The sequence below is a fragment of the Cricetulus griseus genome, chromosome 4, assembly GCF_003668045.3.
Source record: "Cricetulus griseus strain 17A/GY chromosome 4, alternate assembly CriGri-PICRH-1.0, whole genome shotgun sequence".
In the NCBI taxonomy this organism is placed as follows: domain Eukaryota; kingdom Metazoa; phylum Chordata; class Mammalia; order Rodentia; family Cricetidae; genus Cricetulus; species Cricetulus griseus.
Window position 1 is genome coordinate 5,358,642 of NC_048597.1, and position 17,418 is coordinate 5,376,059.

At 47.7% G+C, this 17,418-nt stretch overlaps 2 long non-coding RNA genes across 2 annotated transcripts in view; both read right to left on the reverse strand.

Annotated features, from left to right (window-relative positions):
- Window positions 1-548: 548 nt before the first annotated feature.
- On the reverse strand, window positions 549-6,747 carry LOC118238757. The gene is made up of 3 exons (XR_004769823.1): window positions 2,846-6,747; window positions 2,504-2,765; window positions 549-1,382 (listed from the first exon to the last, which is right to left on the reverse strand). It is a non-coding gene; the product is annotated as an uncharacterized LOC118238757 (long non-coding RNA).
- Window positions 6,748-11,328: 4,581 nt separating this feature from the next.
- The window catches only part of LOC107978930, a 13,438-nt gene continuing 7,348 nt past the window's right edge, over window positions 11,329-17,418 (reverse strand). The window contains exons 2-3 of the long non-coding RNA XR_003485321.2: window positions 12,393-12,540; window positions 11,329-11,702 (exon numbers count right to left, since the gene is read on the reverse strand). This is a non-coding gene — a long non-coding RNA (uncharacterized LOC107978930). The remainder of the gene's footprint in view (window positions 11,703-12,392; window positions 12,541-17,418) is intronic.

A 17,418-nucleotide genomic window follows, 5' to 3' on the forward strand; every position in this document is an offset into this window, starting at 1 on the left:
AGTCATCAAATATCTGTTCTGTTCCCAGATTTCCCAAATTGGCTTCATGAAGGCCTTTTTCCGATTTGCTTATTTGAATTCAGATCTGAAGCAGCAGCGCTCTGTTTGGCTGACCTGACTGTTCCATGTCCTAATATCAGGGTTCCCCCTTACTCCTGTGCTTTGAAGAAGTGGTCTCATTTGTCTGATGGACGGCCCACTGTGTGAGCACATGCCTTTATTCCCTCTGCATCGTGGCTGGAGGCACACTGTGTCTCTTGTTTGACTGCACACCAGCCCTTCAGCTGGGCTGAGCTGCCCATTGCCAGCCCCTACCCTGCAGTTGGTCACCGTGAAGGCTTCAGCGACCCAGAACCTAGACTTCACTCATGTATAAGTCAATTTGAAAGTTGGCTTTTCAAATAATAATAACTCATTTAATTACTCATTTAAACCACTGAGTGACTCTTATGAAGTAATGCTTTTTAGGTCAAAGTGGCTGCGTAATTCACAGTATCTGATGTCTTCCTATAGGGACACCTTTCAGGATGATGACTAGAAACAGAATCAAAGTCAAGTCTTGTGGCTCAAGGGTAGAGTGCTTGCCCAGCATCCTTGGAAGCCTGGGAGTGGGGCGGAGGGGAGCAGACACAAAGGAAGGCAAATAGAGAAGTGATTGGTAGAGTTAGAGTTGCCTAACCATAAGTGACAACTGAAAATGTGTGCAGTGTTTGAGAAGGAAACCACAGTGACTTTAAAGCCCCTCCCCTCCTTCAAGCCCAAACAAGCTAAAGCAGGCCGCTTTCCTTTTGGTAATAAAAACATAAGACAAGATATTCAAATGGTCTTTAATAAGGCATGTCTAGCCTCTGAGCATGACTGTGTTGTGGCTTAGCCCATTTGCATCTTAACTACTGTATCTCTGGATTCCAAGCTTCCCCGATGCCTCCTGCATTCTGCTCATTGTTTCATTGGCAGTAGCTCTGACTGTGGGGCTGAACTCAGGAGTTTGGGTCTGGAATGCCATGCAGTGCCAAAGGCTCTTCCACTGGAATAGACGTGGCTGCCCCCTTAGGGCCCAGAACCCTGAGAGTCTTGGGATTTTCGGACCAAGCATTTATTTAGGGCTTGAACTCATGAGTTGTGCCTGGGTTTTGTATATATCCAGCTTTTTAAATGTGTAATAACCCTCATCAGGTCACTCAGGAAACAAAGGAGCAGAGGATCGCTGTGACTCAGCCATGGGAAAGGCAGCATGGAATGAATTAGTCAGGAGTGTTTCAGTGCAGTGGCCGGCAGGGCTGTGAGGAAGTAGTGTGACTTTCCATGGTTTCATGCACTCTAAGTCATGTGTCAGCATGCTCCAGGCATCTGGCTGGGCCTTCTCTTCCTTTCTTCCAATCCTGATTTTTGAAAGAAAATTGGCAAGTGCTGATTTAGCAAAGCTGCCAGTGGCCTCTCCGCCCCAGTGAGTCCCCACTGGGAAAGGGCATCTGCTCCCCGCAGCGAGGACTTGGTTGTCTATCTAGAACCCCGTGGGGGCTGCTGAGTCAAGTCTGAGAAGCAGTTAGCTGTGGCAGAGCTGCTGCCATAGAACTTTCAGCCTGACCCTTTTACCACAGCCCTGGACTGGCAGATTTTAAGCTTGTCACACCCATGGTCTAGAAAAGAATTCTCTATGCTGTGTATCAGGCAGCCTGGAATTCAGAATAAGGCGATTGTATTCCAGTCCTCTCTCATCCCATTAAAGAGAAAAGAAAAACCGTGGGAACGGGCAGATTAAAAGTTTGAGTCATGTGAAGTCTATAAAACTGGTCTCAAAAGGAAAATGCTAGAAATACAGGCAACCACTAAAATTGCTCATGAAGGGAAAGAAGTTTATTGCTTTATTGGTCATGTAAGTCAATTAAAATGAAGTCCAGACAACTGCTTCCCTATTCTTATGGACAGTGCACACAGCTCCCCTCCCCCTGCCACATGATCTCTCTCTCTCTCTCTCTCTCTCTCTCTCTCTCTCTCTCTCTGTCTCTGTCTCTCCCTCTGTCTCCCTCTGTCTCTCTCTGTCTCTCTCTCTGTCTCTCTCCCTCTCTCTCTGTCTCTCTCTCTCTCTCTCTCCTCTCTCTCTCTGTCTCTCTCTCTGTCTCCTCTGTCTCTCTCTCTGTCTCTCTCCCTCTCCCTCTCTCTCTCTCTCTCTCTCTCTCTCTCTCTCTCACACACACACACACACACACACACACACACACACACGCTCCGCATACCTTACTACACACATAAGAGTCCCCTTGGGATCTTGGGGCCCAGGATTCTGTGTTTCCAGCAATCTCATGGCTGGATCCCGCATCTCAGAATCCTTTGAGGACACAGACTATATAGCAAGTGTGTCTGCAGTGCCACCAAAACCTAATCTGTAACAGGATCATGACCTGATACAAACCCAGAGCCTCAAATGCTGCCATACTACCCTAACCCAAACAGGACCTGTCCATACACGCTGTGTCCAGTAGGGATACAGTGTGAGTCTCACCTTGGGAAGCACAGCAGAGATTCCTGCCTGTATCCCAAGCCTAGTGAGGGGCCGCCGCTCCTTCCCCTCTCTCCCTGGAGTCTCGGTAGGAGTGTTTCTAGAACCTTGGCCGTCCAGGTCTTCTCCTACAACCTGTGAGCTGAGTTCTACATCTTCTTTGCATGGTATTTCTATATGGCTCTGTGCCAGTGTCAGACCAGGATGCCCTCCAGGGTCAGGGACTGGCAGCACTGCCTAGGAGCAGGAGAGAGATGCCAGAGTCCTGTACGGAAGGGAACAAGAGGGAATGGGTGGCCGTTGGGGAGTGTTGCAGGGGACCCCAGCAGCCGGTACCAAGCTTACCCATTGTCAGAATGTGGGCTCGCGTCCATCTGAGTGGCAGAACCGCCACCTCTCTCTCCCCTCGCTTGCTCCAATGGAAAGTGGCAAATCAGTGTCATTTTGAAGTCCTGGACAATGTGATTCAGGGTTTGTCATCCGTTTTTCCAGGGAAGGAATAATCACAGAAATTTTCTACAAGGATATGTTGCTGTGTGAGTTTTCCACCTTGGAGCAGCCAGCAACCTTCCTCCTCAGCCTTGGAAAAGGAACAATGCTGGAGGGAGTCGCAACTGGCATGGATCCACTCTGTGTCTCTCTTGGTGGGTTGGGTGCCTTGAAAGCCTTGGTGCCACTTTCCTTGGATTCATTAGGGGAGGGAAGAGACTTCCAAGAGACTGCCAGCAAGGTGGCATTTGGGAAGTGGCTTTCATGACTCCCAGTTGCTTGTTGCCCTTATCTCATTGGTGATTTTTCTGGGTTCCCGTGTATGAGTGAATTGCAGCTTACGTTGGATGGCAGACTATGCATGCCCTCAGCTCCATAGTAGAGCCATGCACCCCTCTAAACACATGAGGGAGGCTAGTACTCTGGGGTAGGCGGCCCGCAGTCATCCTCAATTCCAGCCTCATCATTTTCTTCCTGATCTCCCCTTGGAAACAACAGAAGCTGTAGCTAGGAGCTCCTGTGTAGGATACAGGTGTTAGTTCAAGATGGGTGTATGTTACACTGTTGCCGCCTCTCACGTTGGAGATTATATTAGTTTATTATGAGTGCAAGAACACAAAGCAGAGACTAAGTGTTCAACAACGGGGACTTTCCCCTCCCATTCCTGAAGGCTATAAGTTCAAGATCAACATGTAGGTGGGGGTGGAATTGTCTCCTTCTGTGACTTCTCCCTGGCAGGTAGATGTTAGCTTTTTACTGTCTCCTTCGAAGGTTCTAAGTCTGCTGTAAGGACACCAGGCAGGCTGAATTAGGGCTTACCCTAATGGCCTCTTCACCATAACCATCTTATAAAGACCTCCCTCTTCAGGCTCAGTCACGTGGGGAGTGCTGGATAGTAGACTCTCAGCATGAGCAGTTGGGGGTGTCATTCAGCCCACAACAAAGGTCACGGAATCCATGGTGAATCACAGAGCAACTTATCTGGCACCTCCTTCTGGGGCTCTGACTCCATCCGAGTGGGCAGATGGCAGAGTGGAATTGTGCCTGCAAGTGAGAACTGAAATTCTCCACACCATACTCCAGGCCACTGGGGAAGGCTTAACTCCATAAGAAGACTTCTTGGGAAATACTTGAGTGGACCTTTGCCACTTACAAGTGTAAATCATAGCTGGGCCTACGACACAATTCTGTAATCCCAGCCACTCGGGAGGCTGACGCAGGAAGGTCACAAATTGAAAGTCCACATGGGTTGCAGAATGGGTTCAAGGGCAGCCTGGCAACTTAATGAGACCTTGTCTCAAAATACAGAGTGAAAAGGGAGTAAGGATACCACTTGGTGGTAGAGCTCTTGCCTATTCTGTGTGAGGTCCTACATTCAATTCCAAATAACTTTAAAAAAAAAAAAAAAAAAAAAAAAAACAGGACTGGGTGGCGTCTTTGACCTCACCTTCTTGGGGCTGCTTTATGGCTACCAGCACCACCAGTAACATCGGGTGGAGCATAAGATCATACCTGGGCCTATGCTCAGTGACCCCCGACAGTCTTTTGGGGGTGGTCACATGTGCCCCGTGGAACCGTCAGCTCAAGGAATGGTGACATAGTTGTATCTGGACCCCAAAATTTGATCTAGCCAGAGCCAGACCGTGGCTGGTGTTCAGTGAACAAATGGATGGTTCAGCGAGAAACTGAAAGAATTGATAAAGCAGAGATGTCACTTCCACCCCACTGGGAGGAAGCATCGCAGGGGACTTCCTGGTCTGTGCTGATGACGTCTGCTTCATCATCCTCTTATGCGTCTCTACTGTGTAGAGGGTCACCAGTGCCACCCTAGCTGTGAGCATCAGTTTCTAAGTTGCCCTCTGTGATTTGTCATTAGGGACCTTGAGTTCTCACCACTAATACTAGTTTTGATCAGCCACAGAGAATCAGTTGGCAGATGTGTTTTTAAACCCAGAGCATGTTAGACTACCTCACCACCAGGTTAGGAAGCGGGCAATTATAAAAGAAATAAAAACAATATTTAGATCAAATCACAGGTTAAGTGCCCACATAAGGATTTTGCATCTTTGACCTCATGCTGACCAAAGTGAGGTTTTTACTGTCCGATTCCCCTTTCACCTTCTGAGGGCCACCAAGGGCATGAGTCACAACACGTCAGCACTCAGGCCAAGCTTGTGTGGGCACAGCACCTTAGTCATGGACCAAAAGCTGACCTCGACAGGACAGGGACGGTGAAAGGTAGATGATGCAAGACAGAGACATGAGACTGTGGTCGTAGCCCAGCACCCAGCAGCCAAAAGCCCAACCAGGTCCCAAGCCAACACTTCTTTCCTGGTGTCTGACCACATGTCAGCTCAGCAGTTATGAACAGCGTGATCATCAGACCTGCACACAGGAGCAGGACGTGCACAAAGCAAGCGCACGGAGGAAACACTGTACCGTTTGGCCCCTGCTTTATGCTCTCTCGGCTAGTCCCCTGGCTGAGTTTACAGGGAGAACTTGGCAGAATAAGATTTTACATGTGTATGTATTGGTTTTGTGTAAGTATGTGTGTTTGTGTGAGCGTGTGTGTACCACGTATGCAGGGCCATGCAAGGCCAGAAGGGGGCACTGGATCCTCTGGGACTGGGTTACACATTTGGGTGCTGGGAACTGAACCCCAGGTCCACTGCAAGAACAGCAAGTGCTCTTCAGCCTGGAAAAATATAGTTTTATTTAGTTGGCACCCAGGGAGAATTTAACGTGTTTCTGCTAACAGTCTTTTAGGTGGAATTGGGCTGGGGAGAGTGCACCGAGTGTTAGAGCACTGACCATGCAAACCTGAGCTCAGATCCGCACACTAAGGGAGACACTGGCCATGGCTGCTGACAGCTGTAACCCCAGCACTGTGCTTCGGTAGCAGATGGAGCCGAAGCTCCTGGCAGCCAGCCAAAACAGCTTGTAGCTTCCGGCTCATTGAGAGGCCCTGTCTCGTGGGATAAGGTGGAAAGTGGTGAAGACACATGATACCGTTCACTGGCCTCCATATGTACACACACAGGTGTGAGTCCATACAATCACACACACCTCATGCACACCACACACAAACAACAACCATAAGAACCAGTATTTATGATCTCAAGCAAGGTGTCAGTTCTGTCAGTCTATGAAGAAGCTGACTATACTCTAACATCATACATGTCATAACTCAGCACAGCTGCCAAGAGTATCAGGCTTGCATGTCAGAAACTGCAATGTCCTATTCATAAGCCGCCTTCACATGGTTACATGCTTCCCCACGGGGAGAAAAAAAAAAGCCCCACCCTACCCCCTCCAGGCTGGAGAGATGGCTCAGATGTTAAGAGCACTGGCTGCTCATCTGGAAGTCCTGAGTTCAATTCCCAGCACCCACATGGTGGCTCACAACCATCTGTAATGAGATCTGATACCCTCTTCTGGCATGTAGACATACATGCAGACAGAGCACTGATACCTAAAAAACAAAAAAGCCCCTTTAGCAATCTCAGCTGAAAAACATGTTGAAGAGAATTGCCATCTGACTATTGAAAAGAATTGCCATCTGACTATTGAAAAGAATTGCCATCTGACTATTGAAAAGAATTGCCATCTGACTATTGAAAAGAATTGCCATCTGACTATTGAAAAGAATTGCCATCTGACTATTGAAAAGAATTGCCATCTGACTATTGAAGAGAATTGCCATCTGACTATTGAAGAGAATTGCCATCTGACTATTGAAGAGAATTGCCATCTGACTATTGAAGCCATCTGACTATTGAAGAGAATCGCCATCTGACTATTGAAGAGAATTGCCATCTGACTATTGAAGAGAATTGCCATCTGACTATTGAAGAGAATCGCCATCTGACTATTGAAGAGAATCGCCATCTGACTATTGAAGAGAATTGCCATCTGACTATTGAAGAGAATTGCCATCTGACGAGGCAAACAGATTCCTCATTCATCCAGTGTATAACCAGCTTTGCAAATCAGTTTCATGTGTTGCTTTGAAAGCTGTAATTAAAAGAAGACATTGGATGTCTTAATTCATTGCCTCTCAGCAGGAAGTCAAGAACATAGACTGTTAAAACCTGGTTCTAAAAGCTGAGTGGCTGAGGGCATCTTAGCTCAGGCTATCCCAAACTGCCACAGACTGGGGAGGGCATCTTAGCTCAGGCTATCCCAGTCTACCATGGACTAGGTGACTTAACACAGACAACTTGCATTTCCCATCACTTTGGGAGACTGGTTAGTGTCACTCGTGTGTGTGTGTGTGTGTGTGTGTGTGTGTGTGTGTGTGTGTGTGTGCGCACACGCGCGTTGCATGTACGTGTGTGTGTGTGTGTATGTGTGTGTGTGTGTGTGTGTGTAAAGGCAGGTGTGCACATACCATGGAAGATAGTAGAAGCACAGGAAGCCTTCAGCCTTGTCTGAGACAGTTTCTCTCTGTTCACCACTGTGTACCTCCAGGTTAACCTCTAGGGATTCCCCTGTCTCTGCCTCCAGTCCCACCAAAGGAGAGCTGTGATTACAAACAGGCATTACTATGTGTAGCTTTGTGTGGGTCCTGGGGACCCTCCTGCATGTATGATAAGTACTTTACTCAGGGAGACATCACACAAGCTCCCTTCAGGGGGCGGGAGAAGAATTCCTACAGAACTCACTGCCTTGTATACTGTGTAATTCTTTCCTACATACAGACCCCCCAAATAGTATTTGAGCTGTGTTTCCTCATCAGGTGCATCCCCATTGCTCAGCCTCTTCTCCTAACTCATGCCTTTGTGACTCGTCACTGGCTCCACTGTTTCCAGTTTCCACAGAGGACATGGTAATAGATTAGGGGCCTCTGACCTTTCCTGTTTCCCGTCTTGGTGGGAAAAACATGCTCTCTTTCCACATCTGAAATGGAATCAAACATTTCTTGTGAAATATGAATGCGTGGGGTGGGGGTGACCATTGCTATTCTAAACCTGCTTCCTCCTATTGAGTTCCTGGTCTGCAGACTGCTGTCTGTGGCTTCCAGCGTCCACTCTCTGAGCTGCAGTTAACTGCATGCATAATGGTGCTAGCAAAGGCTGCGTTTGTTTTCAGGCTGCAAAGATGAGGGTGGGTGGTTGGCTTTTGAATTGCTGCAAGTCTTCTTGGTAGCATTTGATTTTTCCATTGAGTTCTAGGATAAACAGGAGAGATGTTGATACTCTAGCATTTTGGGGATTTCAAGTAGTTTAATTATAGCAGTAAATGTCAGTTAGAGCCCACTTAGTTTGAAACAAAGTTTCTATGCTGTTTTTTTTTTTAACCAACTTCCTTATTTTTTTAAATAAGGAAGAAATTGTCATCATACCGTTAAGTTCAACTTTTAAATGCCATTTCCTCTTAGAGCCTTTGTGCAATACATTCTTGGTTTAGGAATGGGCAGGAATAGGAAACTATTGTGAAGTGGGGTTTTATTTTATGAAGGAGACAGCAACAAAATCAATCTTAAGTCTTGTTTTGTTTTTGAGATGGGTCTTCCTGTCCTAGGCTAGCCTTGAGCCCTTTGTAGCTGAGATCAGCCTTGAACGTCTTTCAGGCTAGGCAGTCACTCTACAAGTTGAGCGAGCCATATCCCAACCCTTGAATCATCCTCTGAATCACTGAAGTGTTTTCTTCTCACTCCCTTTACTTAGTAAATCCCCTCCTTCGAGCATCCCTCAGTTGGCCAAAGAGCATTTTGTATGTGTGAGGCATTTATTTCACTTAGGAGCCACCAAAGCCTTCCATCATTTCTGCCTGCGTGCGTCAACCCACTTTTTGAGCTGTGGACAATATGAGGATCTGCTTGGGACCTGTTTGAAATGACACATTTCAAAGGTGTTCTATATTAAAAGAGGTCATTCTTTCCTGCTGAATAAGAAATTAAATGAGTGCATTTGGTGTGCTGGGGCTATTCTCGGCATGTTAGGACAACCTGCTTAATTTTAGATCTCAGCGTTATTATTCTCTAAGGCTGCCCTCCCAGGGAGGTCTGGCAATCTCTGGAAGGCTTCGCAATTGCAGGAACAAATAGAGGACAGTGGCTGGTGTTCAGGACAATCAGGAGGAGCCGTGGGGGAAATGCTGGGGACAGAAGGGGCCAAGTCTAGATGGCAAGTGTCAGGGCCACACAAAGCGAAATTGTTTCATCCCAACTGTCTTTCGTTGAGGAACCCTGAGTGAAAACAGGGCTCAGAATATTAAGACACTGGTTCTTCCTACCCCGTGAGCTCTCTTCCCAGGCACATACACCAAGCATGCATGCCTTGGTGCTTGCCTCTTCACTGCAGAGCCTTCCACACACTGCTCCCTTTCTGAAATGGCTTCTTAGTGTGGGCAGTCCACCCTCCATTAGCAGAGGCTGGGGTGTCCTCTGACCCGGAGCTCTGAGAGACAACATCCTTGACCCTCCAAAACAGCCCACTCTGCTCGGCCGTGATCCACACCCTAGAGCAAGAAACAAAGCTGAGGTGGTACCCCACTGGGAGTGGGGTGAGGGAGCCCACTCTGGCTTTGTGACTTGGCCTTGATTTTGCACTTTGCTTTCATTTCCCAAGGGCATGCCTCCCATGGGAAGCCTGGGTGATGCTGAACCATGGAAGGCCTATTCAGCCTGCACCCTATAAGTACTATAGCAAGTTCCAAAGACCAAAGATTCCATGCAACTAAAGTCCTCGCTAGCCAACTTCCTGGTCTTCAGGACAGACCTGGATGTTCCTATCCTGCAGCTCATGGCTCCCTGTGGGCCCTCCCTTCCTCTGCCCCACCACTCCAGCTACTCACTGTTCTCAGGGTCTTAAGGAGTGGCTCCCATGCAAACAGTGACTCCAGCTGAAATGGGTGCCTGGCTTTCCCTTACTGCCCTCTCAGGGTCAGCAGGCCCCGCCCACAAGAAAGAGGCTGAGAAACACTGAGGAATGCTAAGACACTTAGATCCTAAGATCAGAACCCACTACGGTCATTTACAAAACACATTAGGGATTTCCCCCCCTTACTTTTAAAATTGTGGTGAAAGATACATAATGCAAAATTTTCTACCTTAGCCATTTTCCAGTGTGTTTGGTGGTATGGCACCAATTGTCTTCTTCTTTTTAGGTCACCATTTTTGAGTTTACAGCTATCTGGACTGTTCATTCATCCAGGCATTCTGTCATCAGATGAGTCAAAGAGCCACCTCCTTCCTGCTCAGAACTGGATTAGGTGTGAAAGCATGGGTGTTTGTTTTCCAGCCCTTGGGCAACCTGGGTTTTTTAAAAAGATAAACCTGGACCCATTATCAGCTGAGTCAGAATAAAGGAGGCCAGCAGAGGACCCGCCCACATGAGGCTTCTGGGGCAGGCTTTCCAAGAAGAGTTGAGCTGTTTAACTTTCTATTAAAGTGGGAATGAGCCAGGAAAAGATAAGGGGGATGCTGTCATGGAGGAGACCAGGATTCAGGGCACCAGACATGAAGACAGCCTTGGGGAGCATCAGTGAACCGGAACGCAGGTGAGACAGGCCCTGAGCTGGTGGCTGGAGATAGCTCATGGTCCAGAAAGCACATGGAAACCATAGGTAGGCCCTGTGTCACTTCTCACATCTGTTTTGGGAATGTCCAGAGGGGCTAGTCTGCTGTTTCCAGGATGTCCAGTGGTCAATGTAAGTATATATGTGAGCAAACAAATCCAGTTTGGCCAGCATTATTACCAGGTGGGTCAATTATCCACACCAGTGGTGTTCCAGCTTGCACAATCCTAGTCACCTGGAAGGTTTGTCAAACAGAGTTTCCAAATCAGTGAATGTATGTGTCTGTTTTCTGTTGCTGTGGAACAAATGACAGCAGATGCGTGGTTTGCACCACAGGTGTCTGACAGGGCTAGAGGTTGGGACGGGGTATGCTCGCTGGATACTCTGGTTCCCAGAGGCAGGGTCATGGCTGGTCTGCACTTACGTCAGAATCTGTGGAGGGGACTCTGCCTCCCAGCATGGTCAAATCTTCCTCCTCAGCATCATCAGAGTCAGCAATTAGAGAATGTTTCATGTCCTTTTTCAGACACAGTCTCACTATGTAGTCCAGGCTAGCCTAGAGCTCACTGTGTAGCCCAGGCTAGTCTGGAACTTGGAATTCCCATCTCAGTCTCCAGAGTGGTGGGGATTACAGGTCCATGCCTCCATACTTGGCTGGAGGGTCTCACCCTGAGTCCCTGACTTCAGGGCGAGCCAGGTCCCCTTGAGGGGCGAGGGGCTGTCTGTTTAACCTCCCTGAGTGACTTAATCTAATCACACTATAGGAGCATTCCACCCTAGTTATAGCTCCAGACCAATGCAGGCCATGGACCCAGGGGTAAAACCACATTAGAGCCCGGCCTACTGCAGTAGATGGGGCATAGATCGCATTTCCCACAGGCCCCTGGGTGGTGGCCATGCTGCTTTCTGGCAGCTGATGTTGGGGAAGTACCCACTTCTGCTGAGTGTACAGGTGATTTGGCTTAGACTGTCCTGCCTCACAGAGAAGGAAACTATAGTCGGAGCCCATGGTGACTACCGCCAGAGTCTAGCGGTGACTCCCATTGTGACCACCCTGGCAAGCAGGAAGGGCTGGAGCCATTGGCCAGAGGTTTATTTAGACTCACAGTTTTGGAGGTCTCCTTCTGTGAAGACTGGGAGGTGATGGTGGCTCTTCATGGTGGGAGTGGCTGGGAAAGCAAGGTGTCAATGCCTGGAAGAAAAAAAAAGATGTATGTATACAGTGGAACATTTTTCAACTATAAAGAAGAATGACGTTTTGTCATTTTCAAGAAAATTGATGAATTATTAAGTAATGGTATTAAGAAGACAGGAAGAAGCCAGGCTCAGAAAGACAAAGCTTTCTCTCATATGTGGCTCCTAGATTTTACATAAAAACACAAATCCTGTGCGTGCGTGCGTGCGTACATGCACAGTGTGTGTGTGTGTGTGTGTGTGTGTGTGTGTACCTAGGGAATAAGGAATGGGGTGGGGGAGGGGAGATGGTGAAGGGTAGCGGGTAGGGAGAGCACCCAGTGCACTGTATATACTGTATACACTTGCAGGAGAATGTCCCTTACTAACACAGTACCATATGCATTAAATATACGCAATGAAACTTAAGAAACGGAGAGAGAGTGGTAGAGTCCCCTGACTTTAGGATCTCCCAAAGGGTCCAGCCCCAATGGCTTCATCACCTTCTACTACCTCCAATCTGGGGACCAAGCTTTCAGGGGGTCCTCCCGGAGCCGTCCACACAGAGTGAGGCAAAACCTGCTCTTGCATTCACTCAGGTGGAATCAGTCAACTGACCCTGCGTGCTTGCGGTCCAGTCTGATTAGCTGCACATCTGGGAAATGTTCCCATTCCTGTTGCTGCAGAATGATGAAACTTCACAGCTTACAGAGAAAGCCATGAGCGTTGCTCCCGAGTTTCCATTTCTGCAGGGGCATCGGTCTGTCTGTGGCGTACTTGGCTTTGCTTGGCCCAGAGGCTAGAGCCTCCAGTCAAGATTGCTGCATACAGCGTATGTAAGAGGAAGTGTCCTGAGGCTGTAAGGTAGATAGATACACATGACTTTTTTAACTTTCCAAGAGCCATGCAGTGTCCGCCGAAGCCCCCTACAAGCCTCCCCATTCTAGGGCATGGAACACCCTCTACCTCTTGATGGGGGGATGGCAGTGACCCACTGAGCCCTGTGGATGAGGGATGTTGTTGCAGCTGTCTTTTGAAATTGTGTTTGCAGAGAAATCTTTATCACCGGCCTGTGGCCCTACACCCAACCCCATCTCGCATACACTGTCCTCCAGGCCCAGATTCCAGCACATGGCCTAATAAAAGAATTCTTACCAAAATTCTTTTAAATGTGGTCACGTGTGGATTTTTTTCTTTGAAAATAAAGTATGCAGAGGTGGGATTTCCTAACATATCCGGAACATAAGTGAGGTATTCCTACTTAGCCACAACCATCCAAGACTGCAAAACTCAAGAGCATTCCAAATGGATGAAGTGGATGAGCCATTCCATAGCAGCAACTGGTTCTTTGATTCTGCGTGAAGCACCAACTTTTCAGACAGGTCCCTTACCCACTGGATGGACGGGACAGCCTGTCATCGTATTGGTTGGTTACTGAGATGGGCTCACTACCTACTGTCTTAGTCTTTGTAGACCATCAGCTTCCAACCCTTCGCCTGAGCCCTGAACGCCGTGGATCTCTGTGTGCATGCATGTATATGTGCATGTCTGTAGAGGTCAGAAGTCAACCTTGGATGCTATTCCATAGGCACTGTCCACTAGGCAAGGATTTTCATTGTCCTGGAACTTGCCAAGTAGGCTAAGCTGGCTGGTCAGTGAACCTCAGGGCTCCTCTCTCCACCTCCCAAGTGCTGAGAGTACAAATGTGCATCACCATGCCCAGGCTTAAAAACAAAAACATGGCTGGGGAGGGGGGTTGAGCTACAATCCTCGTGCTTGCAAAGCAAGGGCTTCACAACCGAGTCGTTTCTGTATTCTCCTGTCTCCCAAGCTGCAATGGTAGGCTCCTGTGTGGACAAGAATTGTGTCTTAGGCATTTGGAGCCCCTAGTAGACTAAGGGCCATACCATACCACACTACACCCTTAGTAATCGCTGATGGTTGTGTTTGGTTTGGTTGACTAATTTTGCTGGGAGGTTTTAGAAGGAGTAACGGAGCCTTCCTCCCATATGAATCTCCTGGGAAAGCCTGTACTAGGTGCTATGTGCCCTTCAGCAAATGCTTGTGAAGGGGTTTTAGTGTTCTGGGGTATGTAGCTTGGTCTGTCCTTAGTTTAGTGGAGGAAACCAATCATATGTGATGAGAGCTAAGAATTCTGGGTTCCTTTACAAGATGTCTAATGGGGTCCTTTGACCCTAGCATGGTGTGCTTCTTAGTTTTTAGTGTCAATTTGATACAACCTAGAGTCGCCTGGGAAGAGGGAACTTCAACTGAAAAATTGTATCAACAAGATTGGCCAGTAGTCATGTTTCTGAAAGACTGTCTTGATTAAAGGTTGATGTGGGAGGGCTCAGCCCACTGTGGTAGCACCGTCCTTATGGAAGTGAGCCCAGGCTTCATAAGAGATCTAGCTGAGCAGGAGCCAGCAAGCAGCATTCCTTCATGGTTTCTGCTTCAGTTTCTGCTTGAGTTCCTGTCTTTATTTCTCTCAATGATAGACTTTGACCTGGAATAAACCCTTTCCTCCCCAAGTTGCTTTCGGTCATGGCATTTATCACAGCAAACAAAAACACACAACAGATCTACACTAAGTGATAGTTGTATGGACAAAGTCATCATTTTCTTTAAGACTTGAAAGCCTAACTGATGTAGTCCTGGCGTTGTGAGGCCTGGGAGTTTTCCTCTGTAACTAACTTCTTGCCTGGAATTTTCCTTTAAGCAATACATTCCTAGAGTTGAGACTTTGATCTCCAGAATTTGCTGATTAAATACAAATTCTCTTAGAAGGCCTTGCACATTAAACAGCTGTTATCATTAGCGCTGTAATGGGGAAAGTTTGTTGGGTAGCATTCCAGTCTTGTTAGAAGGGTGATTCCAAGGAAGGGGCCATAGGGGAGGGGAGGGTTGGGGGAGGGGCAGTGAGTGCTTGCCCAGCATGAGCCCAGAACTCTAGAGAAGTGGAAACAGGTGAGCAAGATTCAAGTGCTACATCCACAGACCTTCCAGTGGGTGGGTGTGTGCTCTGAGGTCTGCTCACATTAATGCAGAGGTTGGCTCAGCTACCTGTGACACATCACAGGACAATCAAGTAACTGTTCCCTAGCACATGGATGCCCCTGGTTGTACTGCAAACACCTCTCTGTAAATGGAGTTCTTAATAGGTCTGAATAATAAAAACCTGGAGACAGACATAGAGGAAAATGCTGAGAGACCAGAGAGAAGGAGGAGCAAGCCACAGCCACCTTTACCTCAGTAGCTTCCCAGCAGGAAAGAGAGCGACTTCCTGTTTCTTCCTGCTTATATCCTCTCTGCCAACCATCTTACTTCCTGTCTCTGCCCAGTCATCTCCTTCCTGTCTGTCTGCACAGATCTCCAGACCTCTATGATTGGCTAGTGGCAAGCTCCATCCTCTGATCTTCAGACAAGCTTTATTTGTACAAGCAAGATAGCACCATACACATCATCAACACAACTCATTGAGTATTTCACGAAGATGGTTTGTAGAACAGTTTTTGTTGTTGTTGTTGTTGTTGTTTTTAAGTCAAATAGTTCTGGTAAAATTTTTGGTTTAGAAAGGATTTTTAAAAAATCAATGACAGTACAAAATATCAATATATTAAAAACACTAAGCTGGGGCTGAGGTTCGGTCAGTAGAGCCTGCCTGCAGTCGTGAGGACCTAAGTTTGACCCCCAGAACCACATACAGAAAGCTGGGCACAGTGCTGTGTGCTCATAATGCTAGTATTGGGCCGGGCGGACACGGGCAGATTCCTGGGACCATCGGCCAACCAGCCAGACCTATTTAGTGAATTGCAGGTCAGTGACACAGACCTTGACTTGTGAGGACAAGGTGGATAATGGTGCTGAGGAACTAACTACAGCTGGGATAAGTTCTCTGGCTACACACACGCACAGGCACAGGCACACACACAGGCACAGGCACACACACACGTGCACACACGAAAGACCAAAAGAAATCACCGAGCTGAGGAGTTTTGACTAATAACTGCAATATAAACTAATGGCCCTAATCCCTCGGACTTTATGTAGCATTGCTGTTAACCTTGCCCATCAAGATACAGCATCAAGTGGGGGAGGAGGGAAAAGCCTTTTTTGTTACTCAGAAAGTACTCAGTATGCACGGTGGAGACTTTGCGAGTACAGAAAGCCACAAGGGAGACACAGCAGTCTTCCTATTATTTCTGTTTACTGTGGTCTTTTTCTTCACCAAAATGGTCAAAATAGTACTATTAGTAATTAACACTAACGAGCTGACAGTTAATGTTAGCACCCTTTTATATTAAACATTTCACTCTCTTTATTCAATGGATCTAGCATCTTCATTTTTTAAAATATATTTTAACACTCTTTTCATCTTTATTGTCTGGCCATTAGTTCATTTGCCCCAAAGGGGACATTTGCATCTTACTTAGTCCACTGTCATGAGAGTTTTCTTAAACTGAGTTCCTTGGAGTGAGCTGCTGGCCAGTCTGAGGGTTTCAGAGGACAGTGCTGGCATCCAGGCCTCCTTTATCCAGTCCCTTTCAAGTTATTTCCCTAGGTGGATGAGCTAGTCCATGAGTGCCGGCAGCTTTCGTGTGGTTTAAACAGTGCCCTGTGTGTCAGAGCTTTCAGGTGATGAATGGCGGGGCTTTCCATCCCCTTGAACTCATGCCTTGTTTGGCTTGTTGGTAAAATTGGCCCTTCAGCAATGGAGATTGACCCCTGGCTGCCTTCAGATGCCGCCCTCTTTGGTGACCACTTGAGCTGAGGGGACCCACTGTACTCACTACTGAGCAACATGGAGTAGCAAGGCCCACCCATCCTGCCCCATCCTAGGGACCCCCCCACAGGTTCAGAAAGTTGTCCACAGGGACCAGGACCACAATGTAGCTCTCCTCATCTACCTGGGCCTGCCACCCTCCCAGCCCCCACTTGCCCGTAATTCCCCTTATACAAGAACCTCTTTTCTGGGGGAATCAGGCAGCAACTGGTTGAGCTAACAAAGTTGATCACTGTAGGCACCAAATAATTCCCCTCCTACAGCAGGTGAGGGCACTGTAGAGCCTCCGTGACCATTTCTCAGAATGCTGGCTCATCCCAAGGGATGTTTCTTAAAAAGATAAAACCAGGTTAAATAGTTTTCATAGTTCTTTTCAACATAAGATAATTGATGAACTATCTCATACATCTTTACATAAACAGTTTAAAATGCTGTCTTCCCAAGAAGTATCTTTAAAAATCCTTGGGGATTGGAGACATGACTCAGCAGTTCAGAGCACTTCCTGCTCCTAGAGAGGCTCCGTACCATACAAGTAAATGCTGTGGTCCTGGTTCTTGTCCACTGGCCTTTGCTCACGCCTTTTCTCGCTGCCCTTATGGAATGCCAGACAGACAACAGAAAAGGTGGGGCTAGGGGCTAGGGGTTCGAGAGCACAGTCCATTGTGTCAGAGAAAGCCTGGTGGCTGGACAGCTGGCGTGGTCTGTGTCGCGGGAGCTTGAGCTGCAGTAGCATAGGAAGCAGAGAGCTAGACCTGAAGGAGAGGGTGGGGCTGTAGCCCCCAGAAGATCCTCTCAGGAGCCTGTGTTCACCTCCTAATGGTTCAGTAGCCTCCCAGGACCGAACAATGCCACTGTTTAAACATGAAGGAACCGGCTTCTCTTTTGGCAGCCATAACAGCCGAACATGTGCTTGCCATATACCTGCCTTGGTCACTTAGAGGTCAGATGCCTG